This window comes from Coffea arabica, chromosome 11c, assembly GCF_036785885.1.
Source record: "Coffea arabica cultivar ET-39 chromosome 11c, Coffea Arabica ET-39 HiFi, whole genome shotgun sequence".
Lineage (NCBI taxonomy): Eukaryota > Viridiplantae > Streptophyta > Magnoliopsida > Gentianales > Rubiaceae > Coffea > Coffea arabica.
This window is the reverse complement of record NC_092330.1, coordinates 32,052,384-32,069,375: the sequence shown is the minus strand read 5'-3', so window position 1 is coordinate 32,069,375 and position 16,992 is coordinate 32,052,384. Positions and strand designations below refer to the sequence as shown.

General features: G+C 33.4%; 1 long non-coding RNA gene across 1 annotated transcript; it reads left to right on the top strand.

Annotated features, from left to right (window-relative positions):
- Nucleotides 1-15,224: 15,224 nt before the first annotated feature.
- LOC140016799 (uncharacterized) lies at nt 15,225-15,480 on the top strand. The gene is made up of 2 exons (XR_011823033.1): nt 15,225-15,276; nt 15,398-15,480. It is a non-coding gene; the product is annotated as an uncharacterized lncRNA (long non-coding RNA).
- The last annotated feature ends 1,512 nt before the right edge of the window (nt 15,481-16,992 follow it).

Below are 16,992 nucleotides of genomic sequence, written 5' to 3'. Positions count from 1 at the left end.
GAGTTAAATCAGCTTCTATCATCAAGAAAAGTTCAGTTGAAGTTGAGGCAAAAACGGACCAAAGCTGGAAATTGAACAGAACTTACACAAAAAGTCACTGTAGCAATCCGGTCGGAACTTGGCCGGATTTATAGCCAGATTTCTGGTCGGATTGTGGTCAGAAAAGGCTGCTCTCTACGTGGACAAGTTGTTTTCACCTCCAATAAGTCACATGTGATGCTAGACATGTGACAACTACTTTGCAGCTGCAAAAGGGAGGTGTAAATCTCATTTCTTGACCACCTCTTACCTTTATATAGCCAAAACAATTGCAAGATTGAGGAGAGACACATGGGAGAAAGCTTGGAGTATGCAAAAATATAGCTATTCCATTTTCTGAGTGTTAGGTTAGTATAGTATAGGATAGTTAGCTAGTTAGTTCATCCATCTTGTTTATTAGTTAGATGAAGAAGAGGTTGGAGGATGAGGAAGGCAAGGAGATGAACTCATATAACAAGGGTTACATTCCTTTACAACTCTTTATCTTTTGTACTTGATTCCAAGTTTAGTTAATATGCAAGTTATGGATTTATATGTTATTAAATGTTTCTAAAGTTTATGCCTTGGATTTGGTTGAAATTTCTATGATTGCTAGTATTTATTATTTGGCTATTTGATGCCATTATTTTGAGCAAGTTATTTAGCACTTTAACTCTTTGAAATCATGATTAATTTGGTACCATTAATTGTGATTATTTAAGGTGTTGTTTCTGCAATGAAAATTGAGATTTAACACTGGTTCAAGAAGTGCTAAACATAGGAAGTACACTCACTAGAGTAGAGGTACACCTATGTGATTTTAGTGATTCATCTCATGTAATTTCATTGAAGAAATGCACTTGCAGCTAATCTCATAACCATGAGAATAGGTATGGATTAGTTATGAGTATATTGATTCACTACGAAAGTAGGATTCATATGCATAAGAAAATTACACCATAACTAGTCAAGATAGTAGAAATCAGTGATCCAAATATAGCACTTGCATGAGTAGTTAGGGATATCATAACCTAAGGAGCTTCATTTGTTATTTTCTTGTATAAGTTCAGTAGGTTTTACTTGTTAAAATTCATTGATAGTCTAAATAATAGAGAAGCTTTAGTAACACCGGTAATTGTTCAATCTTTCTCGTGGGATCGACCCGATATATACCATAAACTACTAGTTGACCTGTATACTTGCAGTGAAATAGGTGTATTTTGAATTTTTTAACTTGTATGTATAGCAAAAACCCGTCAAGTGTTTGGCGTTGTTGCCGGTGAATTTTTGACGCCGTTGCCGGGGAAGATTTGGCAATATCGGTGTGAAGAGCAACTTTATTAGTTTAGACATTTTTTTAGTTATAGTGTGAATGTTATTCTCTGTTATTTTAGTTTTTTATGTGTGTATGTGTTTTATCTCCTATTTTTCTTACCAATCTTGCTTTTAAATTGTTTAAAAGCAATTTTTAGTAATGAGGAGGGTAGGCGAATTTGAAAGACAATGCTTGAGAAGGGAAGATTGGCAATGATAGTTACCAAGTGCAAAACTCCTTCAATACAGGTAACCAAGAAATTATTGAAGGTATGTCTTTTGAACATGGTTTAATGTGTTTAAAGGAAAAATTTGATGTGATTATTTTACAAGTTCAAACGGACACAATTATGCATGAAATTGAGCAAGGGAGGAATGTTAATGCTTTTAATTCTTATCATGTAATTTGTGACTTGTGTGGAGGTTATCATGCTACTAAGACATGTAGACAAACACAAAATGTGGATTAATATGATGAATTAGAGCATTACAATTCTTATTTTGATCAATATAGTGCTAATTGGAGCCATTCTCCTGCTTATGGTTAGGATAATCAATGTACTTATAGTAATTCTTCATATTTTTTGATTTTCAACCTGAATGTGTCTAATACGAACTGAAACCATCATAGGAGTTGGCAATAAAAAGAGTTGCTAATGATTCTAAGCCATTTTGGGAGTTCGCTATAGAAAAATTAGCTACTATGACATCCGACCATTTTGATAGGATTGAGGAAAGAATAGATGAATTAGCTTCTCACTTTGGTAGAATACATGAGCAATTGAATGCATTATATAAAGTTATTTCTTCTAATAATTTGTAAAATGATTCTAGCATGAATGGTGGGAATGTTATATGTGAAAATGGATTGCATTTTGATGAAAGTAATGAATCTCAATTGTGTTTCAATGAACAAATATCCATTTCACATGATAATATCTTTGGAACTAATTTCGAATCTCAAGAGGTGAGTTTCAATGACTCATTTTTCACCCCTCTTGAGGAGTGCATTGAAGGTATAGGTTCTAAGGGTATTGCTGTCCAAGATAATCTTACGACATTTCCTTTGGTAAGTTCTCAAGTGGTGCATATTCAAGATAATATCTATGAAACACTTGGAATAGGTAAGTCACTTCCATCCCTCATATCATTAGAACACGTGACTTTTGCTATTAAGTCACCTTTTAATGATCCACCACTGCCTAAAATAGTGGATTATTCGTTAACTAAACTTCCTTGATAATGAGATGAAATAGTCAAGCTAATGACTATAAAGAAACGCTAGTTAAGAGGCAACCCAACGATTTCTTATTTTTAGTAAGTTTTAATTGTTTAATTAGTGTTTCTATGTGTTTTATAGGTAGCAAGGGCAATGGTATATGCAATTGTTTCAAGTGTAAAAGCGCTTATAAGGAAGCAAAAAGGGAGTTTTCTTATTCATTTGATCCAATTCATGCATTTAAAGTGCTTTATGCTAATGTTATATTGATGCATGATTTCATAATTCTAATTGCATTCAGTTGAGAAAAGCACATTTTTCATGTTTAAGGCGAATTTTTCTTGAACAAAATGGAAAAGGTTGAAATTTGGGTGAGTAAAAAAACTTTGTAAATAATAAACTGGAGGGAAAAACTGCTTTGTTTTCTGCAGCAAATCCAGCCAAGTTTCGGCCAAATTTATGGCCGGATTGATAAGGGAGGCGAAATCGAAAAAATTGGCTCACTGTCTCGAATCCGACCGGATATGCCTAAAAAAAAAATCCTTGGCCGGAATCCGGCCAACAATCTGGCCTGATATCCGTTCGGAAACTAGCCGGATTCTGGCCAGTTTCACGCATCAGTTTCTTCTTCTTTCTTTTTCAACCTTCACACACACTCACACCTAAAACACACACTACTCCTAAAATTCATTTTTTCACTCTCAAATCTTCCAACTAAATACACCAAAACACTCCCCTTTCCCTTGAGAGATGATTCCATAGCTTAAACTTCTACAAAAACAAGTTTAACTTTCGATTTGAGCTTGATAAAATCAAGGATTTCACATTCTTAAACTCCTCATTTGAGGCCGAATTGGAGTGAAATTTTTGGGGGTTTCTTTACCATTTGCATCCATAATCATTAACAAATAAGTTTGAGGTAACAAATTTTCACCAAATATTGTCATTTGAATTTTGCCAATTTTCACTTTTTTCTAATTTTTGGGCAATTTTGAATTTTTTTTTCATTTTGTGAAGTTTGATGCTTTTTGTTATGCTTATTGAGTTTATTGATGATTATTTGTGATGTTTAACTCATGGGTTTGGGATTTTTTGGTGAATTTAGCATTTTTTAGCTAATATTGAGGATTATTTTGATTTGATAATTTTAGCTAAATTTTTGAGCTATATGGATTGCAGAAAATTGTATGAGATTAATGGATTGCTCTAGGATATTTACATGCTAAATTTAGGCTTAATTGGTGTTTTCTTTGATTTTTGGTATGTTTATTCTAGAAATTTTGGTGAAAAGGCGAATTAATGACCTTTTTAAGTTTAAAATTCATGGTTAAGGTGTTATTAACACTTAATTATGATTATTTAGATCATTTAGGAGTAAGTTTTTTTTTATTGCTTCCTCTAATGGGCTTTATATGCTTAAATGTTTCAAATAAAATATAAAAGGAACACTTGTTGATTGATAATCAATTGTGATGCTTATGGTGTTAACTGCTAATTATTATGTAAGTAAGTTGTTAAGTTTGTCTCTTTAAAGATAAAGATAAATGAGTGTTCGTTATCTTTATCGAGCAATGTACCTATTAAATGAAATTAATGTTTAATAATTGAATTTAGGTACAATGGCTCGCATTAAGAAAGTTGGGATAAAATCTCCCCCTCCCAATAGAAGGGGAGGAGCTTCGACGTCTAGACCACCACTCATGAAAGGAAAAGCAAGTAGACGCCTTGTACTTAAAGACGAGCTATCATCCGAAAAGGAGACTCAACAGCAAGTGGAGCAAGAAGAGGAATAAGAGGAGCAAGTTCCTTATGATAGGTCGCGATTCACCTCCACCGAAAATGAAGCATGGTACAATGCAATGAGGGAGCAAAGATGTTGATTGAGAAAGATGTAACTCCGGATGTTGAGGAAGTTTGCCATCTCAAGGCCTCCTTTGCCAAATTGGGATGGGAAAACTTCTTGAACATCCCAAACATCTATTATGAGGAGTTTGTCCGAGAATTCTACGCAAATGTGGAGGACAAGAAGGCTTTTCACTTCGACACAGAAGTGATTACTAGTAAAGTGCAAGGAAAAAGAGTTCGAATCCATAGAGTTGATTTAGAGAGCTACCTTCAAGTTTCAGATGTGGGATATAAGGTTGATTTGAAGAAAGCTTTCAAACCCCGCGATTTGGACTCTTAGAACATGCTAGAGGCACTTGTACACTTGGGGGTTGAATACAAGGCTACTCGAAAGATTGGGCGATATTCCGTATTGACTTCATCATTTCAGGAATCACAACATCTTCTGATTTATCTGTTTGCCTCCAACATTATTCCAAGGGCAAGTGGAACCAATGAAGCGCGCACAAGTGACATCAATTTCTTGGATAAAATGGAGCATGACTTAGGCAACATCCAAGGCATTCCATTGGGAAGTATTATCGTCAACCACATGTGAGCTGTGGTTCGCAGTAATGACGTCAAACACACTTTCCCATATGCTCGTTTCTTGACTTTGGAGTTTCAGAGGGCTGAAGTTTATTTCTCTAACGCTATCCCTACAAGTCTCAAGAAGAAGGACATCTTCACATTGGAATTTTGCAAGTTTATTTTGAAGAGTAAAGACGTAGGTGGTCCTTCGACTCAAGGAGGTGCTCAAGGAGACATTTGACGAGGAGGAAGCTAAAATTGAATGAATTGAAGCTCAAGAAGTTGAGATAACTACCCCGCCATTCTCAACTAAGCTGTCTTCCTCACGTCGTCCAACCTCACCTCAAGACACTCAGTCGTTTCTCAAGAAGATAATGGATAAGCTGCTTTGCGTCGAGGCTGAGGTGAAAAAAAGTCGACAAGAGAACAAACGGAACTCCGAGCATTTTCGTCGCATCGAGACCAAGCTTGGTATTGAAGCTCCTCCAACTCCACCCTCTTCACCTAACCAAGCGACTACTTGAGGGAGTGCTCGTCACCACTTGGCATTGCCGTTAGCTTTTCTTCTATTTTCCGTAGTGCTTGTGATGTTTACTTTTAGTAGTTTTCTTTATTTCTTTTGTGAGAACTAATCCAAGTGATCTTCATCTGTATTGTGGTTTTAATAATTTCAGACTTCTTAAGGTTGGAAATTCATCACTTGGCCATGGATTTGGATAGCGTAAGTTCATATGAGTAGTATTTTCTTTACTCTTTATTTATTTTCCTTTTCTCACATTGAGGACTATATGAAGTTTAAGTGTGGAGGAGGGAAATATTTGAACTTGCATTCTAGTACCATGTGATGATATTTTGTGGATTTAAATGCTTTAGAAATGTTGGAATTGTGCTTGAAAATATTGCCATGTGAATAATTTCTGAAAAATTGGGTTTGTTAGTAGGGAGTTTCATCCATTTATAAGGAAAAACTCTGTCAAAATTTTTCTAAAATATTTTCTAATATTTCATTATGGCCCAAAAGTTCTTCAAATTTTTGTATTTTTATTCAAAAAGGCTTAATTCGTTCCAACCTTAAATGTCTAATTCTTCCATTTGTTGAAACATTATATGTATTTTGGAAGGTTTAATTCTCATTTAATTGGAAATGGTTATTATGCAATTAGAATTTTTGCATTTTAGAAAGTATATCTGGTAAAGTAAGAAAAATTATGCCTATAATTTTGCATGTTTAATGAGATTTCTGCTATTTATTTAATTTTGCAAGTAAGTGATTGATATAGTCAATAAAGGCTATACTCCTCTTTTGATTATTCTTATATATTTTCTAAGAGGGAATATCTATTTATTGTCCTTTATTTTTGAAATAGAAAAAAAAAGAAGAAAAGAAAAGAAAAAGAAAAAAAAGAGAATAAGAGTTTTTCTTCTACTCCAATGATTTTTGTATTAAGTAATCGGGTGTTGGCATCTATAAATATCAATATTCGCGTAAAAAGGTACCTGAATTTAGAGTATGCATAGCAATTTAAATAAATAAAATATTGAGTAACCGGAAATCTTCACCTAAAAGTGTCGATTTTCGCGTCAAAAGACATTTTTGCTATTTAAGTAAAATCAATAAGAATAAGTCCCTCTTAGTTGTAAAATTTTGAGAAAAAAATGATTATAGGAGGAAGAAGGCTATAAATTGACTGTGTGATTTGCTTATGTGTGAAATTAGGTTAGGTAAGAGATTAAGTTTAACTTGTTAAAATTAGGGTATAATTATCTTTCCTTTACTTGATATTATGAGTATTTAGTGTAATTTGAATAATTGTATAATGATTGTTTTCTAAGTTATGAGGAATTAAAATTTGAAAAAATGCATATATTGTTTAACCTTTTGAATTATTGTAATTGATTATGTGTGAATTGCTTGAGGACAAGCAATGATTCAAGTGTACGGGAATTTGATAAGTGACTGATATACGTAATAATTGAATGATATTTTATGTTATTTTAGTCACTTTGGTTATATTATTGAAAGAAAAAGAATCGTTTTGGCTATAATTGGTGAAAAATGTTCTTAATTGATCAAATGAGATTATTATCACTTTTTATTTGCATTTTGTGCATTTTGATAGTTTTGACACATTTTTGTATTTTAGCTATAACTTGAATTACAATGATCGGATTAAGATGATTCTTGAACCAATTTAAAGATAAGAGATAGACCTACAACTTTGGTGAAAACATCGAAATCCAGATCTAAGGTTTTTCAGGTCAAAAAGCCGAATTACAGTAGCCAATTTATATTAGTCGAAGCTGAAACAGGGCATTGAGCAATCAAGGGTATTTCAGTCATTTTTAGCCTAAACAAGCCCAAATAAGGTGATTCTTGATGCATTGGAAAGCTAACTCAAAGAGTTACAAGTTTTGTGTTTTGGTCAAGATTTAAATCAGCTTCTATCATTAAGAAAATTCAGTTGAAGTTGAGGCAAAAATGGATCAGAGCTGGAAATTGAACAGAACTTGCACAAAAAGTCACTGTAGCAATTCAGTCGGAACTTGGTCAGATTTCTAGCCGGATTGTGGTCAGAAAAGGCTGCTCTCTACACGGACAAGTTATTTTCACCTAAAACAAGTCACATGTGATGCTAGACATGTGACAACTACTTTGCAGCTGCAAAAGGGAGGTGTAAATCTCATTTCTTGACCACTTCTTACCTTTATATAGCCAAAACAATTGCAAGATTGAGGAGAGACACATGGGAGAAAGCTTGGAGTATGCAGAAATGTAGCTCTTCCATTTTCTGAGTGTTAGGTTAGTATAATATAGGATAGTTAGTTAGTTAGTTCATCCATCTTGTTTATTAGTTAGATGAAGAAGAGGTTGGAGGATGAGGAAGGCAAGGAGATGAACTCATATAATAAGGGTTACATTCCTTTACAACTCTTTATCTTTTGTATTTGATTCCAAGTTTAGTTAATGTGCAAGTTATGGATTTATATGTTATTAAATGTTTCTAAAGTTTATGCCTTGGATTTGGTTGAAATTTCTATGATTGCTAGTGTTTATTATTTGGCTATTTGATGCCATTATTTTGAGCAAGTTATTTAGCACTTTAACTCTTTGAAATCATGATTAATTTGGTACCATTAATTGTGATTATTTAAGGTGTTGTTTCTGCAATGAAAATTGAGATTTAACACTGGTTCAAGAAGTGCTAAACATAGGAAGTACACTCACTAGAGTAGAGGTACACCTATGTGATTTTAGTGATTCATCTCATGTAATTTCATTGAAGAAATGAACTTGTAGCTAATCTCATAACCATGAGAATAGGTATGGATTAGTTATGAGTATAATTGATTCACTACGAAAGTAGAATTCATGTGCATAAGGAAATTACACCATAGCTAGCCAAGATAGTAGAAATCAGTGACCCAAATATAGCACTTGCATGAGTAGTTAGAAATACTATAACCTAAGGAGCTTCATTTGTTATTTTCTTGTATAAGTTCAGTAGGTTTTACTTGTTAAAATTTATTGATAGTCTAAATAATAGAGAAGTTTTTGTAATGCCGGTAATTGTTCAATTTTCCTTGTGGGATCGACCCGATATATACCCTAAACTACTAGTTGACCTGTATACTTGCAGTGAAACGAGTGTATTTTGAATTTTTTAACTTGTATGTATAGCAAAAACCGGTCAAGTTTTTGTTCTCCAATCTCCCTGCTGCCACCACACTAAAGCTTCAGCACCAGTACTTCAATTAAAGTCACATGTGAGTCTGGTTATTTTACTATCGATCGAGTTGAGCAGTGCTTCAAAATTCAAATATGGTTATGGTAGTCTATGGTAGTTGAGTCACATGTTGTGTTGATTGGTTGCTTCCTTAATTTTAGCATATTAGAATTAAATTATGGAGAATTAGTAAAATGTAAGTCTGAAAATTAAATGGCCGGCAAGCGAGACCCCCGAACAGCTCAGCGAAGTCCTGTCTACTCTCTAAGATGTAATGTAAAATGTAATATTGTAGATTGATAAGCGTGAGATGGCTAATCAAATTCTTCTTCTTGTTGGTGTTTTGATTTCGTGCAATATATTTCTGCATTAGTTTTCTAGCTGAAGAGTTGATATTTCTGCATTAGTCTTTTGAGTTGAGTATTTATTTGGCTTCTTGAATGTCTGAAAGTTCAATTACTTTGTTGATTATAAGTTTAATTTGGGATGAAAGTAAAGTAGACTCTTTTGCTAGTTGATTGGTCTGGCTTTAATTTTTTTTTGAACCAAACTGCCTGCTAGCTGACTGGTCTGGCTTCTCCAATCTGACTGGTAGCTTTATTTTTTTATTAAGTTTGATGTTGATCTCATCTGATCACATAAATGTGTGCCTTGTGCTAGTATCTAGTTTTCTTCCTCTATTAACTAGTCTTCCTCTATATCATGGTTGGCTTCTTATGAATATTCTAATATCTTCGGCAGTATTGAATGTCGTCATCCGTTTCAAAGAAATAAAGTAGAAAAAAATGCACCGAGTGCTCGATTGGGTCCCGAGTGGGATCATGGAATTGAAATTGATGCTAAAAAACAAGTTCAGTGTAAATACTGTGGGATTACTCGAGTAGGTGGTGTGTATAGGCTTAAGTATCATTTAGCTTGTACACATACAAATGTTGAGCCATGTCCCAGCGTTCCTGAAGATGTTATAACCCAAATGTTTGATTTACTAAGTGCAAGTTCTGAGGAATCACGGAAAAAAAAAAAAGTGTTAGTACCATGTATGATTTAGAAGAAGAAGAAGGAAAAGTTAAGCAGCATGCTAAAAAATGTTCTATGGACAACTTTGTTGTGAAAAAATCTGGAGGGTTGAATGTGAGACAAACAACCATAAATGAGAAATGGAAGAAACAAGATAGAGATGAAGTTGGTCAAATAATGGCTAGGTGGTTCTATACAAGCGCCATTTCATTTAATGCTGTAAATAACCCATTGTTTCCTTTAATGATTAGGAAATTGGGAGAATGGAAAAAAGCTGGTTGTACTATTATGTCCGATGGATGGTCTGATCAAAGAAAGAGAACAATGAACAATTTTCTTGTAAATAGTCCAGCTGATACTGTGTTCTTATCTTCGGTAGATACCTCTGACATTTCAAAAACAGTTCAAAAATTATTTGAATTGTTAGATGGTATTGTGAAAAAAATTGGAAAGGATAATGTTGTGCAGGTCATCACGGATAACGCTTCTAATTAGAAGGCAGCTAGAAAAATATTGATGGAAAAGAGAAAAAGATTGTTTTGGACCCCTTGTGCTGCTCATTGTACTGACCTAATGTTAGAAGATGTTCAAAAGTTTGATTCTCTTCACAAAGTTACCATACAAAAAGCGATATCAGTGGTTACATATATTTATTCATGGGGTACAGTTATTAATTGGATGAAACAGCTTACTAATGGCAAGGAGTTGATTAGACCTAGAGTTACTCGTTTTGCTACTTCAAACTTGACCATGAGACGTCTCAGCGAGCTGAAAGGAAATTTGTTTACCTTTTTCTCTTCGGATAAGTGGAAAACAAGTGTGTATGCTAGGAGAAAAAAAGGAAAAAAAATTCAGAGCATCATTTTTGATAATCAACAATTTTGATAAGATAGCTTTGTCTCTTATCAAAGTATTGAGAATGGTTGATTCTGATGAAAAACTAGCCATGGCTTTCTGTATAAAGCTATTGATCACGCAAAAGAATAAATCAAACAAAATGTGAACAATGTTCGAAAGAGGTAAATTTTAAATAAATTGCCATATTAATTATGAATTCATTTATAATTTCTGTGTTGGATAGTAGAATGGATTTTTTTTAGTTATTTTTTTAACCAAACTCATGTTTATATGCTAGATATAAATCGGTATTTGCTATTATTGATAAAAGATAGGAAGATCAATTGAGTCATCATTTACATGCCGTGGGTTATTATTTGAATTCTCAATTTCAATATAGTCCAGATTTTCGGTCGGATGCAAATATAAAACGTGGTCTTTATGATTGCATTGCTAAGATGGTTCCTGAATCCAGTGAAAGGGTGAAGATTGATTTGCAATTAGATGATTTTCGACATGCAAATGGATTATTTGGTCATGAAAATGTGGTACTAACAAGAAACAAAAATTCTCCTAGTTAGTTATTATTTGAACTTTGTGTTTTTATTTTTAAAACCTTTATTAATTTATTATTTATTTTAATTTCCTACAGCTGATTGGTGGGAATCTTATGGCGATGAGTGTCCAGCGTTGAAAAATTTTGCCATTCGAATTCTCAATTTAACTTGTAACTCTTCTGGAATATCTCATTCAGTTTAATATTTTGTTTAACTTAAGTTCGTAGTATAACTGTATAAGTTCTTTCAATTTCAATAGGTACATTCTAAGAGAAGAAATCGTTTGGCTAAAAAAAAAAATGAATGATCTTGTGTTTGTGATGTACAACTTGAAGTTGAAAGAGAGACAAAGGCAAAAGCAACATGTAATTGAAAAAATTCCTTTTGAGAATTTGCTTTCAGATGATGAATGGGTGACAGAGAGAGAAAATTCAACTCTTCCAAGAGAAAATATGTGACGATCCCACCTCCCCCTAAGGCGAACCAAAGGGTTCGACGGACCGCCTGCCCAACTCTTGTCGGGATTCACTACAATCTTTAAATGAAAAGCAGATCAATCTAATGACTACATCTAAAAATGCAAAAATAATAACACGGCAATAATATTTCATTGCACAAGTACATCCAAGGATACAAATCTCAATTCAACTACATCGAATTCCAAATGTTAAAATTTCCCAAAAGTCAGTTACAAAGTACCAAACTATATAAAAGACTAGCCTTCACTAGTACCTTCCAATCACTTCCTTCACGTCACTCTCCTGTTAAGGAATAACAAATGAAATGGAATGAGCTAACGCTCAGTGAGGCCAAGAAAAACAGGCAAACAAATAAGTACAACTAGTATTAAAGTTTATACAAGAAGACAGTCATGATATTCATATAACTCACAAAGGAAAATAAAATACAATAAAAAAGTATATGAGAACTCTTAAGAGCTAATTTCCACTTGCTTTACCAAGACTCGAATTACACGGTTGGCCAATGGGTTGGGATGCTCCCAAAAGTATAAGTGGTCAATGAGACATCGTTCTAATCGATTTAGAATTGTTTTAGTTCTGAGTCGACATGAGAGGTACCTCCCACCTGAATTAGTGTGGTACATGCTATCGCTTAGAGAACCGGGTCGATCAGATATCGCTCCAATCGATTTAAAATTATTTATGGTTCTGAGTCGACATGAGAGGTACCTCCTACCTGAATTGGTGTGGTACATGCTATCGCTTAGAGAATCAGGTCGATAAGATATTGCTCCAATCAACTTAAAATTGTTTATGGTTCTGAATCGACATGAGAGGTACCTCCTACCCGAATTGATGTGGTACATGCTATCGCTTAGAGAACCAATTATAGCACTGAGACGGTATGAGAGATACTTCCCACCCGAATTGGTGTGGTACATGCATCCGCTCAAAGTTCATGAGTTAAACATATTCACGTACAATTACCAATTATATGTATTCATGTAATAAGTATCACGTAATTAAAAGAGAGAGAAGACGAGGGCGATGAAGTACACCCTAGTTTCGGCAAGTTTACATATCATGTATAACACTTGTACAATTAATATTTTAATCACATAAGCATTTAACATGCACTTAACACTCACCACTAGCCAAGGACAAAATAAGAGTGAAGCGAGTAGTCAGACGAGTTCTTCGGCGTATTCGTGACCACCTGAGACATGTATAATTATAATTACCTAGGTGTTCGACCAAGATTACAAAAAAAGACATTTTCTCGCTACTCACTCTCCAAGTCACACGTTCGAGTCAAGTTAAAGAAGCTTTTCCAAGACTCCAAGTACTAAAAGTTCCTAGAAAACACTTTTCCAAAACTCCAACTAGAAAACATTTATAATTCAGCTCAAAGTTGCTGATTTAAACAAGTAAGATAGAACTAGTCTTGGTTTTCGGCGTTATTTGAAAATTCAAAAAAATTCACAGCAAAATGAATCAGCCTTTGAAATTCATAACACGATAAGAGTTCCAAACAAGGTTTCAAACACAGCAAATAGAACTAAATTCAGAGTTTTGAGCAACAAGATATAACAGCCTAAATTCGATCGATTTTCACTACTTGAACAGTGAATTTTCAGATTTGAAGAGCAATCTTTAGGTATCATTTGGATATCGAATGGTATTGAAATTCCACCAAATTCGGTACACTTAAAATTCCATATGTGGACTACCTTTCCATCAAATTTTACGCAAATACTCACATGGGAAGGCAGTTAACAAAACGACTAAAGTTTGTGAATTTTTCAAGGCAAATTTACCAACCCACTCTTTCTTTCTTTTCAAAGTTTTTGTCCAATGGAATCAACCTCAATTCACTCCATTTTTTAAACCAAGGTTCTAGAAACATTTATAAGCATTTGATGGTTAAATAACACTAAAATTTTCAAAATATAACCTCCCAAAACAGGTTTGACCATTTGGTCAGCATGAAAGGAAAAATTTTTCAGTTTCTAGTTTTGTCGCACTTTCAAAATGAAGCCATATCTAATTCTATACAAACTCAAATTAGGAATAGTTAATGGCGTTGGAAACTAGGTTCAAAATGGTACATTTCATCAGAAAGAATCATTTCCAAAATCAGTTCACAAGTGAAAGAAAATCGAACCACAAGATGCAGCTTCTCCATTCCTCTCAGACAGACAGTCACAACAGGACAGTCAAATTTGTTGGATCACTATGGTTCACTCAATTCGAACTAGCAGGTGATTTTTATACCGTTAAAAAGCTATGAATGTTTAGTTTTGAATGCCACTAACAACACTCAATTTCAAACTTTTGTACAAAAATTGATGTTCGGATAAAGGAGCACTGTTCGAGTACCCGTGCTATACGTTTTCCAGATTTGATTCTTGCCAAAACTCAAATTTTGTGCAACCAAATGAAACAATTTTTGGAAGGCACTTTGTACACACAATATAAAACATATATCCATCAATTTTATAAATAACCAACAAAATTTCGAATTAAAATAGAACAAAAAAGGACCGAATTTCGGCCAGCTCATTAACCAAAATTTTTCCAACTTTCTCTCCATATTCTAATCGTAAACCTTCCATATAACACATAAACAACATTAATCAAGCATTTAATCCTCAAGTCAGCTACCTATAATCCACTTCAAGACCGTTAGCTTAGAGGTTAAAGTAAGAAATGAAACACCTCAAGTCCTCTAACCTATTTCTTGCTTAGGGTTTCAAACCCATGCAAAACTAACCATGATTCTTGAAGATAATGGAAAGATTAGAAAAGTTGATGGGTTTACCTCGAACCCTAGATGAAACCAGAAATTTTTTCACCACAAATCCTCCAAGAAGCTCCACTAGATGATGTCTTTCTCCAAACTAGAACTAATCTCCAAGTAGTATGTGAGTAGGGTGAAGATTTGGAGCAAGATTTGTGAAGCTTTCTTCCTCCCCTTTTCTTTCTTGTGTTGGCCGACCAAAGAGGAGAGAAAGAGAGTGTGTTGGGTGTGTTTGGCTTGTGAGGGAAGATTGGAAGGAAAAAGGAACAAAAAAACTAGCCAAAGTCAACTTTGAATAGTTGCCGGTATAGTGTTTCGTACCACCACTTTCCTCTCTTGTTTGTTGCACTAGTGCACTAATCCTCTAATGTAATTTCTTTTAACACTGTAATTATTCACTCTTACGAGTCTAGTATTAATTTCTCAAATCTCTAATTAGTCATGCGGTGTGACTTTTCGAGAAATTTGCGACGCGCGCGATAAAGCGAAAATTTGAATTCATTCACCTCTAATCGCTCAATTAACTTTTCTTAGTCCACTATTGACCATTCTTAATTCTCCAAAATTATTACACTCTCGGATCGAATATTGCCTCGAAAAACGTGTATTTGCTATTCCTTTACTAAACGAGTCATAGAAAATTAATTTTGCTAATGGAACGTTTTAAAAATACGAGTAAGACATTGTTCTAAGTAAATGGATTTAAAATGATTGAAATAAATTATTCGGAGAAAATGGTTGAATAAATAATTAAATAAGTTAGTAAAGTAAGATAAAAATAAGAAAATTTTCAGGTTCTCACAAAATAGCTGATTACGAGTTCTAGATGACAATCCCAAATGTGACACTTCAGATGAAGACGGAAATGAAGATGATGAAATTGAAATACTTACAAGAAATGTGCAGAGAGTTTGTAAGTTTCTTTCTTTCTTCCAATTTAAGTATAAAGTTTATCTTTTTTTTAGTTTTTATAGTTTTATTTTGCAAGTTCTCTTGTTTTTGGTAACTTTTATTATTATTGTTTGTTTATTTAGATGATCATGAAGATCGTCAAACCCATGTCCGTCGAAGACAAGTTAATAAAATGAAAGAGATTCATATTATTGATGAGGATGATGGGCCTTCAATTGAATTCGACCGCCAAGATGATGATTATCTTGATATGATTCCCGAAAATGATGTTCAAATGGGAACTAATGATTTGGATGATACTAATTTGGATGATGATGAAGATAATGCTGAAAATAAATTTCAAGAGAATTGGGATAGTGAAGATGATTGGGAAATAATGATTTTGATAATGTGGATTATGGGAATAATGAATTTGATTCAAATGATGAAAATGATTGGTTATAATTTAATTTATTTCTGAATTATTATGATACTTGAAAATGATGAATTGTTGCTATTTTATTTTTTATTTTTTCATGTTTGTTTAAACTTGACAGATGACATTCTATAGTTAATTTTGATCTTGAAAATCTTTTTGGATGTTTGGCTTTTTAGTATTTGTGAAGGTTGATGATTATTTTATATTTGAAATTATGATTATGTAAACTGTGAAGCATTTGGTTTTAAGACTTTAAATCATGACAGATAACAGGTTTATATTCTCATCTTTATTACTTGTCAAATAGTAAGTAAAAAATACTATATATTTATGGGTAACTTATTTATTTGATATCTTTTAGGATGTACAAAATGGTATATGAATTTCAAATTCATTAATTTAGTAAATTTAGGAGCTTTTGGTAGGATCTTATGATCCTACGATTCGATTCTATGAAATTAAAATCGATCCAACATGGGATCCCGATTTTACAAACCTTGATTCAATCCAATAGGTAAAGGGCAATTTGTAATTAAGGACAACATCAGTGATGAGTATGTAAATACAGTTGAGCTCATGCCTATTTAAATCAAATGTTTACTTCTCCTATTGAAGGTAAATGAGAATGAGTTTAATGACACTCGAACTCTTGTATTTTTGGGCCTCCACTTGTTGAGTGTATCATAGAAGTCCATAAACCCATAAAACGTTCTTTTTTCTCAATTTGATCCTTTAACCCTAACAAATTCTATCTAATGGCTTACTTTTGAATTTTGATTTCTCAAGTATGTGACAACCGATATTTACGTTTAACATACTCTAACTGCCCAATTGATAAAAAATTATTAAGCTATCAAATTTCGATAAAATTATACCTGCGCAGTTCACTTTTCAAATAAATTCCAATTCAGTCTCAATCTTTTAATAGATTCTAAAGTCACTTATGGTAGTTCTACCATGCATATTTGTAATATTATATCAATGTGTTTCTTAAAAGGAGTGGAAATTATCGAGAAACTTAGCTGGATGTATTTTAAATTTCCACTGTATAACTATGTATGCCATGATCATTTCTTTAGGGTTCAGTAGGTATTCACTTCTCTAATATTTTATATCACTATGCTACTCATATTATGAGGATATCGAAATATATGATTTATATGGTTCAAATTGTGTTGATCAAGAACTCCAAATTGATATTCTTCCCTCACACTATTCTGCCAATATATATATATATATATATGCTTGCTCGCTTCCTCAACTATTTCTGATATCCATGACGTTTGAAATCGACAGAAA